Source organism: Stenella coeruleoalba, assembly GCF_951394435.1.
Source record: "Stenella coeruleoalba genome assembly, chromosome: 7".
NCBI lineage: Eukaryota > Metazoa > Chordata > Mammalia > Artiodactyla > Delphinidae > Stenella > Stenella coeruleoalba.
The window spans coordinates 26,553,106-26,578,833 of record NC_137153.1 but is presented as its reverse complement, the minus strand read 5'-3'; the positions used below and the strand labels follow the sequence as shown (position 1 = coordinate 26,578,833).

General features: G+C 37.2%; 1 long non-coding RNA gene across 1 annotated transcript in view; it reads right to left on the bottom strand.

Moving 5' to 3' along the window:
• Nucleotides 1-794: 794 nt before the first annotated feature.
• The window catches only part of LOC307189223, a 55,195-nt gene continuing 30,261 nt past the window's right edge, over nucleotides 795-25,728 (bottom strand). The window contains exons 3-4 of the long non-coding RNA XR_013829125.1: nucleotides 2,109-2,235; nucleotides 795-924 (exon numbers count right to left, since the gene is read on the bottom strand). This is a non-coding gene — a long non-coding RNA (uncharacterized lncRNA). The remainder of the gene's footprint in view (nucleotides 925-2,108; nucleotides 2,236-25,728) is intronic.

Sequence of the window (25,728 nt, the reverse complement as noted above, 5' to 3'; positions counted from 1 at the left end):
TTCCACACTAAATTCCCATTCAGATATTGCTTTACCTTTGTTTCCCCCTAAATTGTACTTGTGCAATATATTTTAAAGTGCAATATGCGCCTTGCTGTCTCTTAGGAATATTTTCAATTTAAGTTGGTGGATTTAGTTTCTCTACCTGATGTAATAGGTTTAAAATTACATGTGTGGGTTTTTTATAGTATTTTTTAATTTAATTTTGTTTTTTATTGAAGTATTGTTAAGTTACAAGGTTGTGTTAGTCTCAGGTATACAGCAAAGTGATTCAGTGATACATATGTGTGTGTGTGTATATATACATATGTATATATATATATATTTTTAGATTCTTTTCCTTTATAGGTTAGTACAAAATATGGAGTATAGTTCCCTGTGCTATACAGTAGGTCCTTGATGGTTATCTACTTTATATATTGTAGTATATATATGTTAATCCCAAACTCCTACTTTATCCCTCTCCACCCACTTTCTACTTTGGTAACCATAAGTTTGTTTTCTATGTCTGTGGGTCTATTTCTGTTTTGCATTTAAGTTCATTTGTCTCATTTTTTTTAGATTCCACATATAAATCATATGATATTTGTCTTTCTCTGTCTGGCACTTCACTTAGTATGACAATCTCTAGGTCCATCCATGTTGCTGCAAATGGCAATGTTTCATTCTTTTTTATGGCTGAGTAATAGTCCATTGTGTGTGTGTGTGTGTGTGTGTGTGTGTGTGTGTGTGTATACCACACCTTCTTTATCCATTCATCTGCCAATGGACACTTAGGTTGCTTCCATGTCTTGGCTACTGTAAATAGTGCTGCAATGTGATTTTTTCAATAGAGGAACATACCCAGATGTTGTCTTCTCCTCAGTATTACTTCCAGTTCCTCTAGCCATCGCTGGACATCAGGAACTGGCTGATCATCCTGAACTGGAAAGAAGAAGGCAGGAACTATTCAAAATACTCTTGCTAAGTTTTTACAAAAAAAAAAACAAAACACTCTAATTCTCAATGTTTCCAATGTTTTAAATTACAGTATGCTAAATACAGTTTTCATCTGGCATAGCTGTGTAAACAACCAGTTTGACTATGTGACCAGATGAACATAAAAAATCTCACTGGAGATTCTGCTTGAACTTTCTCAAATCCAAGATCTGTTGCACAGATTTGGTGGTTCAATCAGAGACAAACATGTCTGTGTGCAAATAAGAACCCTGAGGAGCTTGTGCCTGGACATGTTTCAACCCTCAGTGCTTTCCTAACCTATTTTTCTCTTGGTGCCCTGTATTCTTTTGCTTTAAATTAAAAATGTACATGAGTATGCTCAATGGAGTCCTGTGTGTCCTTTCAAATAAAAAAAATTGTGAAATCTTCTCACTTACCAAATACATATGCCACATTGCAAGAGACATTATTATGATTTCAAGATTTAGAATGTGACTTGAGATAGCATTCCTAAAGTAAACTTCTCCAAATATAATTATGCATATTTCTGGGGTCGTATATTCAACAATATGAAAGTAAAGCTATTGAAAAGAAATGAGAGAATGAAAAAAGAGAAAAGAGAAAACTCATCTCTCCATTAAAATGCTTCTTAGACTAATGTTGCTCACTAAATCTGTTGAATTAGAAGACAGCAACATTTTCTGATTTTAACATCTTTCTCTTTCAAACAACTTTGTGCTGGGAAAATATATGACGGGATGGCTCCAATTATATAATTTCAGAATACATTCTAAAGTATTTCAAAGTGCACTGAAGTCTATTAAAGTCAGTAAGTATTTATGGGGTATTTATAGGGTATTATTAAGGAATGAGGCCATATCCAGCCTATGTCATCAAATATCACCATAAAAAATGCTTTGTATTTAATTCAAGCACCAGAGAATCAGAGTGTGAATAAAATGCTTACAATATTTTTAAGAAGGGACTCTGGTAAGAGACAGAGAGATATGTATGGGAGCTTGAAATTTAACTCTCACTTGGTGCCATAGCAGAGAACTGAGATTGAGGATCACTGTTCATCTCGACCTGCATTACCTTGGGCGAGTCAATGACTCCCTCTGTTATTCAGAGTCCTCATTCAGACTATACATGGCTTGCAAATCTCTTACCTCTATTCTTGCTTGATGAGTCCAATGCATCATTTAATCACTGCCTTACTTTGCTCAGCAAAGCTCTCTTGATCTTCATTGAATCTCCTGACTTCTTAGACATGGACTTTTCTTTGTCATCAGAGCTCTAAGAAAGTATATCAATTAGTAAAAATTTTAAGAAAAGATGATATCAAGTATCTTAGTGAGCTTTCCTTGGTTCTATTGTCATTCATTTATTGCTAGATTTATTAATCAATATATGATTAAACTCATTCAGTTTAAAAAATAGCATTTACAAAAAATTCAATTTCAAAAAATCAAATGTGTTATATATGAAGTGCCAAATGGTTTTAATTCAGCATTTCTAAACTTCCATTAAACTATTTTTGTTAAGATGTCAGTATTTCAGGAAAACTTTTGTTGTTTCTGATCCTATTTTGCAAATGAGGTAAAGGTTTGATTCCAACTTTTAAGTTGTCTTTCAAACACTTTCGTGTCCAATATGAAGGGCTAGCATACTTATCTAAAATTTTATATTCTAAAAGGATGATTTATAAATAAATAAAATAAATTGGATCTTCTCTTCCATTGCCATCCATTAGCAATTAACTTTAATAGGAAATCAATGAATTTCCTGGTGGAAGAATGGACCCCATCATTTTATTCTTTATTGTGCATTCAATTTTGAAACCTTTACATCTCCTCCAAGATAGGACTTGTAGGGTTGTGCTTGAATTCACAAAATGCATGAGAATCATTATCAATTCCCTAGAAATAATCAACTGAGAAGATACACACATTCAGACTATAGTTGTTACACTCTTTTATTTAAATTTTAAAAATACTTTCCAGGGGCTTCCTTGGTGGTGCAGTGGCTAAGAATCCGCCTGCCAATGCAGGGGACATGGGTTCAATCCCTGGCCCAGGAAGATCCCACATGCCGCATTGCAACTAAGCCTGTGCACAACAACAACTGAGCCTGCTCTCTAGAGCCCACGAGCCACAACTACTGAGCCTGTGAGCCACAACTACTGAAGTCCGTGCACCTAGGACCTGTGCTCCGCAACAAGAAAAGCCACCGCATGAGAAGCCTGTGCACCGCAATGAAGAGTAGCCCCCGCTTGCCACAACTAGAGAAAGCCCAAGTACAGCAATGAAGACCCAACACAGCCAAAAATAATTAATTAATTAAATTTTAAAAAAATGCTTTCCACACAAAATAACAAGTTGAATTGAAATATATTACAAATTATCTTTGTTTTGATTTTTAAAATTAAAGATTCTTTCCAAAAGACAATTTTAGAAAATACAATATTAAAGTATATAAGCACTTTATAATACATAAACACTTGAAAATTGTTTAATAAGTAGATGTTATTTCATTGCGAGCATTTAGGGTCATTAAAGTTATACTCAAAGTCTTCCAAATCAATCACTGAATTAAACAGAAGAAATTATTCAGAATCAATAATCTGTGAGTTTTGTTTAGAGATTCTCTAAAGATGTAACTCTGTTTTCTATTTTTTGTCAGTTTATACTTATAGTAGGCTTTGCTCTTCATGTCCACAACATCTATAAAGATTTTGTGGAATTGACACCAATCTCAACTTCATAGTCCATTCCACACAGGCTTAAGCTGATTTTCATCACCATCGCCCTGGTGATTTAATCATGAACAGGTATGTAGCTTAAATAGGTCCAATCAGAGTAATGACTTGGAGCTTGTTTAATGCTTGAGTAAAACAATGCTCTTTTTTTCCTTGTTTAGTCCAGTGTATGGCTGAGTGGAACTGCCATGGCCCTTCTCTATCAGGAGGGACATCTGGAAAAAGAAACCAGAACATGCAGGAGAGAGTGCTGAGGGATGGAGCTGGAGCTGCTCAGTGTCTGAAATTTGACGAAGTCCATAACTATAGACTTGCACTAGTTTGTAAGTTCTCTTTATTTTTTACCATTTCATACATTATGAATTTGATAGGTTTTTGACAGCTGAATTGAAATATCAACCAATTTCTAGTATATTGTTCTTAATGGGAAAAATTGATTGTTAGTTTAGAAACCATTAATGGTTTAAAAATTTTGAGTAAACAGCCATTTCAAAGTTTTATATGTAGACTTGGAAGTAGTAAGAAATGTGTCTAAAGAAGTATCTGCTTTCTTTTTTCATTCTAAATCTGACTTCTCCCACCTGCCCTTTTAAAAAATCTTTTGTGTTAATATCATTGGCTGTCAAGTAAATGTTGAAAAAAAAAGATACCTGAAAGAAATATTTACACATAGTTTCATCTTTATTTTAATGTCATAATACGTATACATGAAATCCATTAGAACAAAGACTAGCTTTTTTATCTTTGCATTTCTGGTATCCAACAAAATTCATACTGTAGGCTAAATAAATGCCTTTTGAATAAATAAAGGAAAGACACAGTGCCTAAATATTGCATTGCTTTGTTTTCATAAAAAGACAATATAGTACAGTGGTTAAAAACATGGACTTTATGGTCAGATGGACCTGAATTCAAGTCTGGTTGTGCCAATCTCTACCTGAGTCATTTAGAGATGTTACATGCACCTAATCTCTATAAAGGGAATAGTTACAGTCCTTCCTCAGAAGGCCCTCCTGACACTTCATACTGATTCTCTATATTTTCTCTGGACAAATGCTTTTGGGACTTAAGAGCAACATTGTTTAGTATTTTCTCAACTTTACCCTTTAGAGATCACATTTTCAGGTAAAAATATATCTAAAAATAAAGACCAAATAGAAATAAAAATCTCTAAGTGTCAAGAGCTCTGCCACCATAAATTTAAAAACCTATCAAACGAATTGGCATTTTGTGATTACTTGGTTTTCTCTATATTTAAATCAGTGAAAGGATGAGATGGAATCAGTTATGTTATGCACTGAAGACTGTAGTTAATCTTGGAAATATTAAACCAATTAATCCACTTTCAGGACAAAATTAACCTGTTTCCTAAATTTATGGATCTTATGTAATATAAATTGCATATAATCTGTCATAGGACCTCATCCAATAAGTACCCTTGAAGGCTGCTGATCTAGTATTTAATTCTGGCAGAGCTGTTATCAGGAAGATCTCTCAGATCATAAAATTGGTTTTACAACTTTATAAATTCTATGCCTGCCAAGTATGAGGATGAGGCTGGTAGAAAAAATAGATTCTGATCAATGCATATGGATTTTCTTTAATTTATTTTTTCCTTTTCTAGCAGTCTAAAGACACATTCACTGAACACACAATGAAAATCATTTCCACATTTCCTGGTGATCTAGTTCTGTTCAATGCAGTCAGGGATGGGATATCCACTTACCCCAGTCACGTAAAGTAATTTCTTAATATGAGTCACCCTTTCCCCCTTCCTGGTATATCTATAAAGTTAACATTTCCCCCTTTTTTCAATAAGATACATAGTCAAATTTTAAAAATAGGGTATAGAAAAGTAGATTTTTTTTCTTTTAAAAAATCAGCATTTATTTTTGTAGGCTGATGTTCTGATATTTCAGCTGGTCTCACCCTCACATAATGTTCTACTCCCTTTCATATTTCACACAGATGCCTGAGTTGTAGTTCTGAATCACAGATCTGATCCCCCTGTGCTGATGCTCAGAAACCTCTGAAGCCTCCCCAGTTCACCCCATTCCTGGCCAAGACCTGGTCTACTTAACAATAATGTCTCATAGTGTCCCCATCTTGTCACAATCCCTGGCATCTTCTCCATCCCTCCCTTCCCTGATAACCTTTCTATGACCAAGGGTTTACCCTCCACCTTTCCTCTTCCGAAATAAAATTCATCCTGTGGTTTTGGGGAAGTGGAGGCTTATTTCCCATGAGTTTCTCTATTCACCCACTTTGTAGATGTTTTTCTCGCTCACTCTCAGCTCTCCCTTGGGTATCTTTTTACTTTATTTTGCAACCAGGAAATCCAGGACTACTGCTTCCTCAGACCAGTGTGGCTACAGCACTTTACAATCTCATTCTTCAATTCCACTTGAAAAGCAACACCAGAGTAAAGATGAGTGATTGTAACATATGTCATTGATGCTGTGGGGTTGGATATCTAAGAGGAATTGTGATGCAATGAACAAAGCTTGAAACTGGATATAAACATGACCAGTTCAAGATTTCACATAAGGACAAACGCAGGCTCAGCGGCCATGGCTCACAGGCCCAGCCACTCTGCGGCATGTGGGATCTTCCCAGCTCGGGGCACGAACCCGTGTCCCCTGCATCGGCAGGCAGACTCTCAACCACTGCGCCACCAGGGAAGCCCCCAAACCTCTTAATACAGGCATTGGTCTTGGCGTAGAATGTGCCTCTTCCTCATACCATGACAGTTCACTGGACACATTAATTCTCCAGCTGCATCCTCCTGCAGTCTGAGCTTTCTACCCTATAACTGTTCCAGAGCTGTGCTTCCCAGAATATCCCAGGGTTGAACTGTCCAAGTCAAGAAGGAAAGTCCAGGGAGGGCTCTGACACTCTGAGCTGGGCCCCCTTTGAGTTCTTACAAAGGATGTGCCCTTGCGTTCTTCCCGCAGTGTTCTAGTCTCCTGTAGATCACTCTGGAAAGGATACACACACACGTACACACACACACACACAGACGTGCATACTGCACACATGCAGGCATGTACCTCACACACACACAGACATGCACATTACACATGTACATGTAAACGTGCAGATTACACACATGCAGACATACACGTTACACACATTCATTCTTCTAGCAAACTGTTACTGAACCAGATTTGAAGAATATAATAATGAGCAAAAATTGCTCATTTTCCTAATGGAGCTTATGATCAAGTGACGGAGACAACAAATCATTATGAAATAAAATCTCTATTTACACTTTGTGATAATTGAAATAAAGGCTTAGAGCTCAGAAAATGCCCAACAGGGGCACTTGCCAGGGCAAGGGTGAGAAAACTTTAGAAGTGCTCTTGGAAGGATGAGGAAAGCTAAATAGTTAATGAATGAGAGGAGGGAAGGGACATTTCAGGAAGAGGGAACAGCACATGCAAAGACCCAGCGACATGAGGAAGCATTTCTTAAGCTCTGAAAATTGGTTCTGAAGGAAAGACCAGGAGACAAACCTCATCCTCTACAAAAAAAATAATGTAAAATATATGTACCAGTGATGGTGAGTCATGAAAATCACATTCATATATAAAATCCTATCTATTTTTTATCTTGACTTTACTAGGCTTAAAAAACTGCACATTTTTGTTCCATTTGAAAAACTCTCATTCAATGTTTAAGTAACTCTGGCCTGCAATGGCCAGAGTCAATGCTCTGCTGTTTTTCTTTGATCACATGAACTTTATTGCATTTGGCTTAATGCAGACACATAACAAACAGATGGATGGCATGCTCTAGCTTTAACCTTCTCAAATTCTGAAAAAGAGCACATCCTAAAATGTGTTGCTAGCCGATGAACTGAAATGTCACTTGCAGACTCACTCCCATGAAAAAGTGAACAAGTAAAATTGTTCTGTGTTTTATGGCTTCCAAAGGTTCTCTCTTTTATCCAATATGATTTCTAGACGGGGCCAACAGAAAAATGTTAGACATCTGCAGTTTGTTTTTTCTCTGAGAAAATAAGATGTTAGTGTTATTTATATTTAAACTATAAATTCTTTAAAAATGTTTGTAAAAGTGATGAATGCCCAAAGTAAATAATTTAAATAAAAGAGACTATGTGGATTTGAAATAGAACTTTGATTTGGGAGACACTGAGGGATCATAGCCCTAAAACTTGCCAATCAATTACATGCGACTATGGAGGAAGAGGGCAGAGCTTTTATTCTGATTTTCTCAAACCCCTAGTACCTGGTTAAAAGAATCAGACTTGGTTCCTGGTTATATCTTTGTAGCTGTGGTTATGTGCATGATTCAGAACACTAAGGATGACTGTGAATGTCAATCAGTTACTTGGTCTAGCTCTTCCCCTCTCCTCCAGTCTCCTTCACCACTTGACCTGCCCATGAACTTGTGGGGTAGCACCAGGCTGGAGGAGACTCCCGGCTCCCTGCATGCTATCTTGGCAATTGTCAGAGTCTGTTGCTGATTCTGACCCTGACCTCCAGCTTCATATTACTTATCTAGGCCCTTGATCCCTGTAGCTTCATCTTCTAGATACCAATCCTTACTTCCTGCCTGGACCACCCTTCCCTTCTGCTTTTCTTCTGAGTCTACAAGGCTACTTCCCTTCTTACTTTATCGGGTCTTTTGTCTAAAAACTATTCATTCCACTGGGGTGACTTGAGTTCACTTACTCAAACCTGGTATCTTGTTCATCTCCTTGGTTTCTGAGGACATCCCAGAACTTTACAATAGCCTCATGCTCTAAATGGTATTGTTTTCTCCCCTCTAAAATATGTTCTCTCTGGCTGGCACCCTCTTTTGTTTACTTGGGTCTCTCAGAACTCATAGGACCAACCCATTTTCACATCTGACATATTTGCCAGGCCTGGCCCATTGATAAGCAGTCTAGCACCTGCTCCACTTCTCAGCAGAGCTGCACTAAATTAAACCAGAACACACACCTGTTCATTATTTTCATTAGCCTGACAAGAATAAAGGGTCTTTGGTAAAACACTTCATTGCAAATTACTACTTGACGCCTGGTACGAGTTTAAGTCTATTCCCTTATCAAGTGCCTTCCTCATCAGACTTGAAGAGCAGGTGTCCAGGGCCCCCCTTGTTGTAAGGACTGATGCTGGGGCCCTAGGACAGGTCAGGCTGAGGTGATTTCCAGGAGGCCAGCCCGACTGGAGTTGGCACACCTGCTGATATCTGAACTCTGGGAAATGGGAGACAACAGAGGCAGTGTCAGAGGGGGCGCTGCAGATCAAAGTTTAGCCAGACTGTCTTCCTGAGACATCCCATAATGGGGGTTAGGGTGATATAAGGGGCAACGGAAGAGAAATCAGGCAAATCACAGGCAAGCAAGAAGGCTCATAGCAGAAGCCAGGAAACAAAGTCCTGAGACAAATTCCCCGAGTTGCAGGAAAAGGCATTTAGAATCTCTAAGACTGAGGAGTTGGCTGAGAGGAAGGGAACAGTACAAGAATCCAACAGACCCTTCCCAAATCCCATCTACATAATATGAAACTGCAAGGTTTCCATAGTGACTTAGGTGCCAAGATGGAGATGAACACACCCCAGTTATGGCATATGGACCACCATTGGCCTGTGCAGGATTCTCCTTTGGTTTTGTTTTATTATTTTTTCCTTATCACACCCAACTCCCAGTCTATTCGCTTCAATTTTAATTACCTTGTAAAGTGTAGATTCTTCTAACTCACCTACACACATACACACTTCCTTAGTACTTAAAGTGTGTGTGCTTTAGTGTGCAAAATATTGCATTTTGCTACTAATTTTATTGTTTCATACTTTTTCATTAACATTATGGTTTTTCATCTTATTTGTGTTACTGCATTATTTCTGACTGCTTTATGGTGTTACAGAGCATTCATGAATCACATTTAAAATTTCAATCCCCCTAGTGACGCAGATGCTCCAACACTTTGCTGTCACTGATGACACTAGTCAACATTATGCAGGGTCAACATTATGGAATTGCTGAAGAACGTTTTACTATGAGGAAGACATATTTTTAACTGAGTTAGTAAAAAAAGTATAATGTAAATAATCATTCCAGTTATTTTGAATATACTGCATTGGATTTTACAAGTAGAATCCAACTATTCTGACACTATATTGCCTCTTGCACAGTAAACACTCACTAAGTGTTTGGTTTACACACATAAGGTCCTAAATCAAAGACTCAAAATTTATCTCACCTTTATTCATGAGACATTATAATGTGATCAATAATGTTCTAGTGACACAAGAATATAAATGTTTTTTCTTTAAAATTTGGCATAGTTCTAAAGGACATATGTTAACTAGATTTTAGAAATTTGGAGCATAACTGGTTTTGTTTAGAGCCTTAGAGGATACCTAGTTCACATACTTTGGTTAGATAATACATTGTTTTAGGATTAAGAAATTTATTTACTTCTAGAGGAGCCATTAATGTCTAAGAACTTCAAGTCTTCAATTTAGGCTTCAAGGAAATCTTTTCAATTTAGGATTTCCAAGGAACATAGACCCCAAATGTAATGGGTGATTGATAATGGTTTTAGAAAATGGAGTATCCTCAAGATGCAGAAGTAGCTGAGATCATCCAGTGTCATCTGCAGGAACTGATGCTGACCCATGGAGGGGTCCTCACAGGAACAGATCCATCTTCACCATGGTCCAGCATCTCCAATCACTGCTGGAACCAAATGCTCTTAGATGTAAATCACTCCAGAGCTTGACAACTGGTATCCCAGAGACTGACTCCATTTCATGTTTTGTTTTGTTTTTGTTCTTTACAGTAAATTTTCTGCCTGCATTTAAAAATGAGGACATTTGTCATAAAAATCTAGATTTTTAGCTTCTTATAAATAAAAGAAAATAAAGAAAAGATCTTCCAAGCTTGGTGACAGTGGTTAGGAGTGAGGAGTAGCTGCCTCTGTAAGATGAAACATGAGATTTTCCATCTTGTCGTATCACAAGCCCCACTCCCATTGTGTACTGAGGTTGAGCATCCTTTCTTTGTTGTATTTATCATTTACATTTTCTCACTGATGTCGCTCCGTACCATGAAGAAAGGATCATGGACAATGATTAAGTCAAGAGACTCAGGTTTGTGCATCAGAACCTCCAGTAATTAGCTCTGTGACCTCAGACAAGCTACTTCACTTCTCCAACATTGGTAATCCTTTATAAAGTAAAGGGATTGGACCTTTCAGGATTTTCCAAAACAAGCACTGCTGTTCACAAGAAACTAATAGGTACCCCATAAAAAACTGAGTGAAATTTTTCTTCTAAAATATATTTCTAAATATCTTGGCTTACAAAAACACAAAGGCTGCTTATTTTGCAGATTTTATTCTGCCAGCTTTATCTTGCCAATTCCTTAATTTATGTCTGGAGACGGCTACTCTATGAAAATGAACATATCTAAATTCAAACCCTTGATTCCTCCGAGTCCTGTTCTAACCCCTACTCCCAGATGTTAAACCCATCAACCCTGTTGCTGAAGTAGAAACTTTCGTAACATATTTGGTTTATTCTTTTCCCAAAATTATCCATTCCATCAGTTAATTGTATCAGTTATCTATTACTGTGTAACTAAAAAACCCACAAAATTTAGTAGCTTAAAACAATAAACATTTATTAGCTCACTGTTCTGTGGGTCAGAATTTGGGCTACATACAACTATGTGGTTCTTCTCTTGGTCTCAATTTACTCAAGTAGCAGCATTAGCTGGTGGGTTGGCTGGTGGCTGGTGGGTCTGGAGGCCTTAGCTGTGACTGCTTGTATCTGCTACACATGGCCTAATCCTCCATTGAGCCAGCCTAGGCTTTTTCACACTGTGTTCTAAGGGCAGCAGGAGAAGACAAACTCCATTGTGCCGACACTTTTCAAGTCTTTGCTTGCATCACATTTGCTAATGTCCTATTGGTCAAAACATGTCAGCTAAACAAGTCCAGAGTCAGTGTGAGAAGGACTACACAAGAGTGTAGACACAAGAGTGGTTTACAGCGACCACTGCTGTGACAATCTTTCCCAAAATCCAAAACAAATTCCAAATCCTTCTGCACCTTCCCACATTCACCAGCTTATTTAGGATCCAAGACACTCTTATTTCTCACTTAGAAGTTGCAATAGACTGTTAACTTGTCTCTCTAGTCTTCCTTTTGTATCCCCCATAAAGTTTTCTAAGAACAACAGATAAATTATTTAAAATGTAAAGAAGATTGTTCTATTCCCTGACAAGACCCCTTCAAAGATTTATCATTTGATTAAAATGCAATACAGGGAATTCCCTGGCAGTCCAGTGGTTAAAACTTGTACTTCCACTGCAGGGGGTGTGGGTTCCAATCCTTGGTCAGGGAACTAAGATCCCACATGCTGCACAGCATGGCTAAACATTTTTAAAAATTAAAATTTTCTTAAAAAAATGGAATGCAATATAGATGCCTTCCTTGGGCTAAAACACCTGTATGATTTTGTTTCCATTTACCCATACTATTCCTCTCCCTTTCACTCCGCTAGTGTCACAGATGCCATTTTTCAATTCATTAAGAAAATTGGGCTCTTTCCAATGATGCGTCTTTCCATTGTCAGTTATACACTCTATGTAGAAGGCTCTTCCCTCAGCCTTTACATGACTTGGCTCCATCCTGGATATCATTGATGTGGGATCCTTTGTTCCCTCTGAAGCACTCTATAAGTCACAAGTTTTTATTTGTTGGTGTGTGTAATTCTTTTTTACTTGTTAGCTCTGTTACCCACTAGTCTATAGATGCATGAAGACAGGGGTGTGAATGTTTTTTTGTTTGTTTGTTTTTGCACATTATTCTTCCTCTCATTTTAATATATAGTAGAAACTCAGGAAATCTCTGTATGATGATCTGTCTAAATTTGTTCTTCAGGATCTGTGCTCAAGAATGACACTGATTAAATAGTCCACATTGCACACCTAAGCTCCAGTTTATATTCTAGTCATTTATTTCAGATGTCACATGTTTGGTAACTGCAGAGCCAGATTTTTCTAAGATCTGGTATAATCCTGAATTCTAATTTTCCACTCTCTCATTTTTCCAAAGCAGAGATTCTGATGTATGTAACAACCTAGATTAATCTCAAAAGTACTATACCAATAAAAAAAAAGGCAAAATATATATACACTGGTTCTATTTCCATGGGAGAGGGAGTTGGTTGGAAAGGGAAATGAGGACTATTTTGTGGTGATAGACATGTTCTATATCTTGGTTGTAAAACTGGGTAACAGGTGCATACATTTGTCAAAATTCATCTGTATATACCCTTAAAATGAGTGATTTTCATTGTATGTAAATTATAATTCAATAAAGTTGATTTTAATACTGCTCAACAAAAAAATTTCAGGTAATCTTATAAACTCAAAAGTATACTTAGAAATTTTATACACAATGTTGGAGTGTAAAGCTTTAGAATTATTTGATATTGAACTTTGTTTGTTTCTTTTTTTCTTCAGGAAAATTTAATTATATTCCCAACCAACTGATGTATTTTGCTTTTATCTGGAAGTACAAAGTAAAAGAAGAAAAGAACAATTACATATTTATTGGTACTGCTATTATGAAGTGATAATAATTGAATTACCCACTAGAATTCACTTAGACTGCTCATTTTCAGGAAGCATAGTTTGCCAAAAGGACTGGCTCATTTTTTGACTGCAGCATAGACATAAACTTGGGTGAGTCAGGAATAAATGAGATTACAGAGGAATGTGAGCTGAGTGAATCCATTTTATTTTAAATGTAAATAAATGAATTCATTCCAAATATTCTTAAAAAACAATAAGCAAATAATTCTCATTTTACTAATGAAACTGAATGGGTTCATATGCACATGTTCTAAATATTAAAGGTTTTTATTTTGTAATAATTCAGTACTCTTGAAAAGATAATGAAAATAGAAGAGTATCTACACAAACAATTATTATTTGCACTGATTCTAACTGACATTTAAAAATTTAATTCCAACAAGGATATTTTGAAAAAAAAACCTGATTTTTTAAAATGGGCAAAGGATCTGAATAGGCATTTCTCCAAAGAATATATACAAATGACCAGCAACTCAAAAAGGTGTTCAACATCATTAGTTATCTGAGAAATGCAAAACAAAAGCACAATGAGAAACCCACTGGAAGGCTAATATGAAAAAGACAGACAATAACAAGTGATGGGGTGGAGACCTTCAAGACAGTGGAGGAGTAAGATGTGATCACCTTCCTCCCCACAAATACATCAGAAGTACATCTACATGTGGAACAGCTCCTACAGAACACCTACTGAATGCTGGCAGAAGACCTCAGAACTCCCAAAAGGCAAGAAACTCCCCATGTACCTGGCTAGGGTAAAAGCAAAAAGAAAAAACAGACACAAAAGGATAGGGACAGGACCTGAACTTCTGGGAGGGAGCTGTGAAGGAGGAAAAGTTTCCACACACTAGGAAGCCCCTTCACTGGTGGAGATAGGGGGTGGCGGAGGGGAAGCTTCGGAGCCACAGAGGAGAGCACAGCAATAGGGGTGCAGAAGGCAAAGCAGAGAGATTCCAGCACAGAGGATTGGTGCCGACCGGCACTCACCAGCCTGAGAGGCTTGTGGGTTCACCCACCGGAGTAGGTGGGGGCTGGGAGCTGAGGCTCAGGCTTCAGAGGTCAGATCCCAGGGAGAAGATTGGGGTTGGCTGCATGAACACAGCCTGAGTGGGGCTAGTGTGCCACAGTTAGCCGGGAGGGAGTCTGGGAGAAACTCTGGAACTGCCTAAGAGGCCATTGTTTCGGGGTGTGCAAGGACAGGGGATTCAGAGTACCACCTAAAAGAGCTCCAGAGATGGGCACAAGCCGCTGCTATCAGTATGGACACCAGAGACGGGCATGAAACGCTAAGGCTGCTGCTGAAGCCACCAAGAAACCTGTGAGCAAGCACAGGTCACTATCCACAACTCTCCTCCCGGGAGCCTGTGCAGCCCGCCACTGCCAGGGTCCCATGATCCAGGGACAATTTCCCTGGGAGAACACATGGCACGCCTCAGGCTGTTGAAACATCAGTCTGGTCTCTGCTGCCACAGGCTCACTCCACATTCTGTACACTCCCTCCCCGTGGCCTGAGTGAGCCAGACCCCCTTAATCAGCTGCTACTTTAACCCTGTCCCAACTGAGTGAAGAAAAGACGCCCTCAGGCTACCTACACACAGAGGCGGGGCCAAATCCAAAGCTGAGCCCCTGTGAGCTGTGAGAACAAAGAAGAGAAAGGGAGATCTCTCCCAGCAGCCTCAGGAGCAGCAGATTAAACCTCCACAATCAATTTGATGCATCCTGCATCTCTGGAATACCTGAATAGACAACGAATCATCCCAAAATTGAGGCAGTGGACTTTGGGAGCAACTGTAGACTTGGGGTTTGCTTTCTGCATCTAATTTGTTTCAGGTTTTATGTTTATCTTAGTTTAGTATTTAGAGTTTATTATCATTGGCAGATTTGTTTATTGATTTGGCAGCTCTCTTCTTTTTTTTTTAGTATCTAGATATAAATATTTTTTTCCTTTTTCTCTTAATGTGAGTGTGTATCTGTATGCTTCTTTGTGTGATTTTTGTCTGTATAACTTTAGTTTTACCATTTGTCCTAGGGTTCTGTCTGACCATTGTTTTTTTTTAAATTTTATTATTTTTAATAATTTTTATTGTTTATTTTAATAACTTTATTTTATTTTTTCTTTCTTTCTTTCTTTTTTTCTCCTTTTTCTTCTCACCTGTGTGGCTGACAGGGTCTTGATGCTCCGGCCAGGTGTCTGGCCTGTGCCTCTGAGGTGGGAGAGCTGAGTTCAGGACATTGGTCCACCAGAGACCTCCCAGCTCCATGTAATATCAAACAGCAAAAGCTCACACAGATATCTCCATCTCAACACAAAGACCCAACTCCACTCAAAGACCAGCAAGCTACAGTGCTGGACACCCTATGCCAAACAACTAGCAAAACAGGAACACAATCCCACCCATCAACAGAGAGGCTGCCTAAAATCATAATAAGGTCACAGGCACCCAAAACACACCACCGGACATGGTTCCGCCCAGCAGAAACAAAATATCCAGCCTCATCCACCAGAACATAGGCACCAGTCCCTTCCACCAGGAAGACTACACGACCCACTGGTCAACCTTACCCAATGGGGACAGACACCAAAAACAATGGGAACTATGAACCTGCAGCCTGTGAAAAGGAGACCCCAAACACAGTAAGTTAAGCAAAATGAGAAGACAGAGAAACACACAGCAGCTGACAGAGCAAGGTAAAAACCCACCAGACCAAACAAATGAAGAGGAAATAGGCTGCCTACCTGAAAAAGAATTCAGAGTTATGATAGTAAAGGTGATCCAAAATCTTGGAAATAGAATGGAGAAAATACAAGAAATGTTTAACAAGGACCTAGAAGAACTAAAGAGCAAACAAGCAATGATGAACAACACAATAAATGAAATTTAAAATTCTCTAGAAGGAATCAATAGCAGAAAAACTGAGGCAGAAGAATGGATAAGTGACCTGGAAGATAAAATAGTGGAAACAACTACCGCAGAGCATAATAAAAAAAAAAGAATGAAAAGAACTGAGGAAAGTCTCAGAGACCTCTGGGACAACATTAAACGCACCAACATTCAAATTATAGGGGTCCCAGAAGAAAAAGAGAGAAAAAAAGGGACTGAGAAAATATCTGAAGAGCTTATAGTTGTAAACTTCCCTAATATGGGAAAGTAAATAGTTAATCTGTCCAGGAAGTGCAGAAAGTTCCATACGGGAAAAATCCAAGGAGAAACACGCCAAGACACATATTAATCAAGCTATCAAAAAATAAACACAAAGAAAAAATATTAAAAGGAGCAAGGGAAAAACAAAAAATAACATAAAAGGGAATCCCTATAAGGTTAACAGCTGATCTTTCAGTAGAAACTCTGCAAGTCAGAATGGAGTGGCAGACATGTTTAAAGTGATGAAAGGGAAAAACCTGCAACCAAGATTACTCTATCCAGCAGGATCTCATTCAGATTTGATGGAGAAATTAAAACCTTTACAGTCAAGCAAAAGCTGAGAGAGTTCAGCACCACCAAATCAGCTTTACAACAAATGCTAAAGGAATTTCTCTAGGCAGGAAACACAAGAGAAGGAAAAGAACTACAATAACAAACCCAAAACAATTAAGAAAATGTTAACAGGAACATACATATTGATAATTACCTTAAATGTAAATGGATTAAATGCTCCAACCAAAAGACACAGACTGGCTGAATGGATACAAAAACAAGACCCTATATATGCTGTCTACAAGAGACTCACTTCAGACCTAGGGACACATACAGACTGAATGTGACAGGATGGAAAAATATATTCCATGCAAATAGAAATCAAAAGAAAGCTGGAGTAGCAATTCTCATATCAGACAAAATAGACTTTAAAACAAAGACTATTACAAGAGACAAAGAAGCACAATAATGATCAAGGGATCAATCCAGGAAGAAGATATAACAACTGTAAATATTTATGCACCCAACATAGTACATAAGGCAAATGCTAACAGCCATAAAAGGGGAAATTGACAGTAACACAATCATACTAGGGGACTTTAACACCCCACTTTCACCAATGGACAGATCATCCAAAATGAAAATAAATAATGAAACACAACTTTAAATGATACATTAAACAAGATGGACTTAATTGATAATTATAGGACATTCTATCTGAAAACAATAGAACACACTTTCCTCTCCAGTGCTCATGGAACATTCTCCAGGATAGATCATATCTTGGGTCACAAATCAAGCCTAGGTAAATTTAAGAAAACTGAAATCTTATCAAGTATCTTTTCTGACCACAATGCTAGGAGACTACATATCAATTGCAGGAAAAATTCTGTAAAAAATACAAATACATGGAGGCTAAACGATACACTACTTAATAATGAAGTGATCACTGAAGAAATCAAAGAGGAAATCAAAAAATACCTAGAAACAAATGACAATGATAACACAATGACCCAAAACCCATGGGATGCAGCAAAACAGTTCTAAGAGGGAAGTTTATAGCAATACAATCCTACCTCAGGAAACAACAAACATCTCAAATAAACAAGATAACCTTACTCCTAAAGCAATTAGAAAAAGAAGAACAAAAAATCCCCAAAGTTAGCAGAAGGAAAGAAATCATAATGATCAGATCAGAAATAAATGTAAAAGAAATGAAGGAAACAATAGCAAAGATCAATAAATTTAAAGCTGGTTCTTTGAGAAGATAAACAAAATTGGTGAAAACATTAGCCAGACTCATCAAGAAACAAAAGGGAGAAGACTCAAAACAAAAGAAGTAGAAATGAAAAAGGAGAAGTAACAACTGACATTGAAGAAATACAAAGGATCATGAGATATTACTACAAGCAACTATAGGCCAATAAAACGGATAACCAGGAAGAAATGGACAAATTCTTACAAAAAGCAATCTGAGACTGAACGAGGAAGAAATAGAAAATATACACAGACCAATCACAAACACTGAGATTGAGACTGTGATTAAAAATCTTCCAACAAACAAAAGCCCAGGACCAGATGGGTTCACAGGCGAATTCTATCAAACATTTAGAGAAGAACTAAAACCTATCCTTCTCACACTCTTCCAAAATATAGCTGAGGGCAGAACACTCCCAAACTCATTCTACCAGGCCACAATTACCCAGACACCAAAACAGAAAAGATGCCCAAAAAAAGAAAACTACAGTCCAATATCACTAATGAACATATATGCAAAAATCCTCAACAAAATACTAGTACACAGAATCCAACAGCACATTAAAAGGATCATAAAACATGATCAAGCGGGGTTATCCCAGGAATGCAAGGAATCTTCAATATACGCAAATCAATCAATGTGACACACCATTTTGACAAATTGAAGGAGAAAAACCACATGATCATCTCAATAGATGCAGAAAAAGCTTTCAACAAAATTCAACACCCGTTTATGATAAAAACCCTCCAGAAAGTAGGCATAGAGGGAACTTACCTCAACATAATAGAGGCCATATATGACAAAACCACAGCCAACATTGTTCTCAATGGTGAAAAACTGAAACCATTTCCTCTAAGATCAGTAACAAGACAAGGTTGTCCACTCTCACCACTATTATTCAACATAGTTTTGGAAGTTTTAGCCACAGCAATCAGAAAAGAAAAAGAAATAAAAGGAATCTATTTGGAAAAGAAGAAGTAAAGCTGTCACTGTTTGCAGGTGATATGATACTATACATAGAGAATCCTAAAGATGCTACCGGAAAACTAGAGCTAATCAACGATTTTGGTAAAGTAGCAGGACAGAAAATTAATGCACAGAAACCTCTTGCATTCCTATACACTTATGATGAAAAATCAGAAAGAGAAATTAAGGAAACACTCACATTTACCATTGCAATGAAAAGAATAAAATATTTAGGAATAAACCTACCTAAGGAGAAAAAAGACCTGTATGCAGAAAACTGAAAGACACTGATGAAAGAAATTAAAGATGATACAAACAGATGGAAGGACATACCATATTCTTGGATAGGAAGAATGAACATTATGAAAATGACTCTACTACCCAAAGCAATCTACAGATTCAATGCAATCCCTATCAAATTACCACTGGCATTTTTCACAGAACTAGAACAAAACATTTTTCAATTTGTATGGAAACACAAAAGACCCCAAATAGCCTAAGCAATCTTGAGAACGAAAAACGGAGCTGGAGGAATCAGGCTCCCTGACTTCAGACTATACTACAGAGCTACAGTAATCAGAACAGTTTGGTACTGGCACAAAAACAGAAAGATAGATCAATGGAACAGGATAGAAAGCCCAGTGATAAACCCACACACATATGGTCACCTTATCTTTGAAAAAGGAGGCAAGAATATACAGTGGAGAAAAGATAGCCTCTTCAATACATGGTGCTGGGAAAACTGGACAGCTACATGGAAAAGAATGAAATTAGAACACTCCCTAACACCATACACAAAAATAAACTCAAAATGGATTAAAGACCTAAATGTAAAGCCAGACACTATAAAACTCTTAGAGGAAAACACAGACAGAACACTCTATGACATAAATCACAGCAAGATCCTTTTTGACCCACTTCCTAGAGAAATGGAAATAAAAACAAAAATAAACAAATGGGACCTAATGAAGCTTAAAAGCTTTTGCACAGCAAAGGAAACCATAAACAAGATGAAAAGACAACCCTCAGAATGCGGGAAAATATTTGCAAATGAAGCAACTGACAAAGGATTAATCTCCAAAATTTACAAGCAGCTCATGCAGCTCAATATCAAAAAAAGCAAAAAACCCAATCCAAAAATGGGTAGAAGACTTAAATAGACATTTCTCCAAAGAAGATATACAGATTGCCAACAAACACATGAAAGGATGCTCTACACCACTATCCATTAGAGAAATGCAAATCAAAACTACAATGAGAGGGCTTCCCTGATGGCGCAGTGGTTGAGAGTCCGCCTGCCGATGCAGGGGACACGGGTTCGTGCCCTGGTCCGGGAAGATCCCATGTGCCCCGGAGTGGCTGGGCCTGTGAGCCATGGCCGCTGAGCCTGCGCGTCCGGAGCCTCTGCTCCGCAGCAGGAAAGGCCACAACGGTGAGAGGCCCGCGTACTGCAAACAAACAAACAAACAACAAAAAACAACTACAATGAAGTATCACCTCACACCAGTCAGAATGGCCATCATCAAAAAATCTACAAACAAGAAATGCTGGAGACGGTGTGTAGAAAAGGGAATCTCTTGCACTGTTGGTGGGAATGTAAATTGATACAGCCACTATGGAGAACAGCATGGAGGTTCCTTGAAAAACTAAAAATAGAACTACCATACGACCCAGCGATTCCACTACTGGGCATATACCCTGAGAAAACCATAATTCAAAAAGAGTCATAAAAAAACATAAAAATAAAAAAGAGTCATGTACCACAATGTTCATTGCAGCTCTATTTACAATAGCCAGGACATGGAAGCAACCTAAGTGTCCACTGACAGATGAATGGATAAAGAAAATGTGGCACTAATATACAATGGAATATTACTCAGCCATGAAAAGAAACGAATTTGAGTTATTTGTAGTGAGGTGGATGGACCTAGAGTCTGTTATACAGAATGAAGTAAGTCAGAAAGAGAAAAACAAATACCGTATGATAACACATATATATGGAATCTAAAAAAAAAAAGTTTCTGAAGAACCTATGGGCAGGATAGGAATAAAGATACAGACGTAGAGAATGGACTTGAGGACATGGGGAGGTGGAAGGGTAAATTGGGACAAAGTGACAGAGTGGCATTGACATATATACACTACCATATGTAAAACAGATAACTAGTGGGAAGCAGCCACATAGCACAGGGAGATCAGCTTGGTGTTTTGTGATCCGCTAGAGGGGTGGGATAGGGAGGGTGGGAGGGAGAGGCAAAAGGGAGGAGGTACGGGGATATATGTATATGTATAGCTGATTCACTTTGTTATAAAGCAGAAACTAACACACCACTGTAAAGCAGTTACACTCCAATAAATATGTTTAAAAAAGCAAGTGTTGGCAAGGATGTGGAGAAATCCCAAGCCTAATATATTGCTGGTTTGGTTGTGAAATTGTATAGCCACTTTGGTAAAGAGTCTGACAGTTTCTTCAAATGTTAAGCATAGAGTTACTCTGTGACTTAGTGATTTTACACTTAGGCATATGCCCAAGAGAAATGAAAACATACATCCATACAAAAACTTGTACATGAATGTTTATAGCAGCATTACCCATATAACTAATGTGGAAACATAAACTGATTAATGAATAAATAAAATGTGATATACCCATACAGAGGAATATCATTCTACAATTAAAAGGAATTAAATACTGATACACGCAACAACGTGGGTAGACCTTGAACACATTATGCTGAGTGAAAGAAACTAGACACACAATGCCACCTACCATATTATTACATTTATATGAAATTTCCAGAATAGGCAAATCTATAGATACAGAAAGTAGATTAGTGTTTGCCAGATGCTAGGCAGTAGTAGGGGTGGGTCATGGAGAATGACTGCTTATGGATATGGGTATTTTTTTTGGGGGGGTGATGAAAATATTCTAAAATGAGGCAGTAGTTATGATTGCACAGCTCTGATGCTACACTAAAAAAAAAATGAGTTTGTACTTTAAATGGGGGAATTTTATGGTATATTAATTATATCTTAACAGAGATGTTATGGTATGTGAATTATATCTTAATAAAGCCGTTAAAAATTCATTCCTAGAGAATGAAATAAAATCAGGCATAGCCGTATTCACATTGGTCCTGATTTTTTTCTAGATAAAGAGGCAGCATGATTTTGCATACAGCTGTTCCAAAACTCCTCTAATATCTGTTTGCTGTTTATCATTTCCATGAAAGAGGAAAATCTTAAAATACTGAGTGTTATGAAATTTGAAACAAGAGAAATCAGCTTAAAAGCTCCTCTGATCATGATGTTCAAATTAGAGACAATATTACAAAAATCATAGAATTTTAAACCTTAAATTTATTCTAAAGAGGATTTTCTCATAAAATGCTATGCCCCTGAAGATATCTTAATTAGTTACACACACACAAAGACACACACTTCTAAATGCATTTTGACTATGCAAGCACCAGGGTAACCCCAGTCACCGTTCTGACTCCTAACAGGTATAGAAGTTGGCTTTTTCTATGTTTGTGAAAATTCACCTTGGTTGTCAAATCACTATCAATTGCTGATTTTATCTGCCTGAAACTTGAAATTATTTGAGTTTGCAAACTGAGTCTGCTCTAATTCCTTTATTAGTCAGATAAAGAAGATTAGCCAGTGTGTTTAAGAGACTAACCTAAGATGATATAGCTAAAATCAAAATTCCAGTCTATGGATTTCATTTTCCTTTGTCTTTGCCCTAAATTTTGTCATCAAAATTTGTAATTTTTTTTTTTTTTTTTTTTTTTGCGGTACGTGGGCCTCTCACTGTTGTGGCCTCTGCCATTGAGGAGCACAGGCTCTGGACGCGCATGCTCAGCGGCCATGGCTCACGGGCTCAGCTGCTCCGCGGCATGTGGGATCTTCCCGGACCAGGGCACGAACCTGTGTCCCCTGCATCGGCAGGCGGACTCTCAACCACTGCGCCACCAGGGAAGCCCCAAAATTTGTAATTTAAGAGCTATAATGTGGTGCTAATAATACTCTGTTTTGGAGTTTGCTGCCTCTTACAATTTTTTGGAATAGTGGTTCAACAGTGATGGTGATCCCCACATCAGCGCCACATTTTCATTGATGCCTGATGTTGTTGAAGCAACAGCTGTCATCTTGCCACTCAGGAAAAACAGCCATCACATCCACACAATTCTCTCACCAGAAAACGCTTTTCCTAAGAGGTGTGTGAATCTTATTTCCCGCCTCCCATATTCTTTCATGTATTCTATCGTATTCTTAGGAATGTTTTTTTTAAAAAAAAACCTCTCTGAAATAAAAATCTACTACTGTGTTTCAACCTGTCACATTATTTAGCACATTCTATACTGAATAAGTGGACTGAACAACCACGCTAACAGTTTATTATATGACTGTAGAGATTAAAGGCTGTACACTATGAAAAATGTCTCCCATCATTAAGGGACAATGAGATACCCAGGTCTGTTAAGCTGTGTTGGATCCCCACAGTTCCTTAATTAAACAACCAGTCTCCATGTGGACAAGCTGTCCTTCTGCTGCCATGAGTTTTGTCTCCCTCCTTGACACATGTGTCCTACAACAAATGCTCACTGAAATAGCAAGACTGACTTCACTCCTTATAATTTAAAGAACCCACCTGACTCAGGGTTAAATGTATAGAATACCATATAACTTATCAATGGGGCCTGAGTTATATACTGAATTTGGAGTTTAAATATAAAGATAATTTGAGTACAAAATTGAATAGAAGTTGATCTAAATAAAAAATTAATGAACTAGTTTTGGTTCACAATTTTTCTTACTGGAAAGAAGACAAATGATAATTTATCAAATATTTACATGCCAAGTGACTTACAAATTATGTTCTATTTAATCTTCACATGAAATGTATGAGCTAAGTATTATTCAGTCTGCACTACAAATGAAGAAGTAGATGCTCAAGAGGTTTTAATAATTGCTTGAGATCATATAACTAGTGAGATATATAATTACTTTATAAAGTAAGTTTGACCAATTTTGTCATTTTTAATACCAAAATATACATCTAGATTTCCTCAAACTTAGAGAAATATACAGAAGTTTTGGAATTGAGGCCATTTCACAGTAACTTATTGACATTAGAAGAAATTATTTAAATCATTTGAGAGTTTAAAAGATTGTTAAAGGAAAAGGAAATTGGAAAAGTGTATTGTTGTTGTTTTTTCTGAAATAAAGTGGCTTTCCTGTCCTCAGAGCTAGGGTTCAAAAGTAAGTGAACTGTCTGTTTGTTTGCTTCTCAGAGAAGGATGAAAGCCTTCCAAAATTCAAGGCAAAAGATTAGAAAACCTGATATTATAAGATATCTTGATTCCGTAGCTTTGCTCCTGTCATCTTCATGCAATTCATATTTTGACCCCACTACTTTCACATTTATCAAAAGAATACAAAACTTTAATCAAAATTGTATCAAAATTTACATTTTATTTCATTTAAAATATTCAATTAATATTGTCTTCCTTAAATGTATTTCCACTGTAGATAAAATCTAATTTCTGCATTTAAAAAACTGCATTAAAAGTAATTTCACTGGTTCCAATTCCTTAGTGAAGTACTATTATAGAAAAAAATTTAATTTCCTGACCAAAGTTTACTAAGTCTATCTTATGTCAATGTGCATTTTGTTTTGTCTGTAGTTGTTAACTAAGTGAAATTATTTAAGATTAGCTTGGTGCTTTGTGTCCACCTAGAGGGGTGGGATAGGGAGGGTGGGAGGGAGACGCAAGAGGGAGGAGATATGGGGATATATGTATACGTATAGCTGATTCACTTTGTTATACAGCAGAAACTAACATACCATTGTAAAGCAATTATACTCCAATAAAGATGTTTAAAAAATGAAAAATAAATTTAATTTAATTTTAAAAGATTTTAAACATTGTCAAAATTTTTAATTATTGGGCTTCCCTGGTGGCACAGTGGTTGAGAGTCCGCCTGCCGATGCAGGGGACACGGGTTCGTGCCCTGGTCCGGGAAGATCCCACGTGCCCCGGAGCGGCTGGGCCTGTGAGCCATGGCCGCTGAGCCTGCGCGTCCGGAGCCTGTGCTCCGCAGCAGGAGAGGCCACAACAGTGAGAGGCCCGTGTACCAGAAAAAAAAATTTTTTTTAATTATTTATCAACATTTTACCAAATTAAAATCTTACCATGTAAATCTTACCTGTCATCAATATTATTTTGTGCTGATTATTTCTATCAAGTGTAATTTTTTGTATTATATTATTGCTGTTTTTAAGGTTTTGTGAGCTAAATGATTCTTCAATCATATTTTTACTTATAACTAATTTAACACTGTCAGTATGGGTTTGTGGATTACTTTAATCATAATATTTACAACGAAATAGATAAAAGTTTTAGATGTAATTATCATCACGTTTCATGATAGGCATTTCAGACTTTTTAAAAAGAGTTATCATTTGGCTTAATAAAATAAAAAAAATTTTCTCCTGAATTCATTTCAAGAAATGCCATACTTTGGGCATTTTCTATTGAATAGGTCAGTAATCCTGTTCTATTCAATCTGTTCTTAAAGCTATCCATTTTGTTCTTAATTTTAGATATCACATTTTTCAATTTTAAGTTATGGGTTTTACTTCTATAGAATGTCTAAATTCTTTGATAAAATCATCCATTCAATCATTTTTGTGTCTTTTTCTCTATTTTTTTAGCATATTAATCATGATTACTTAGAGGTCCTGTCTGCTAAG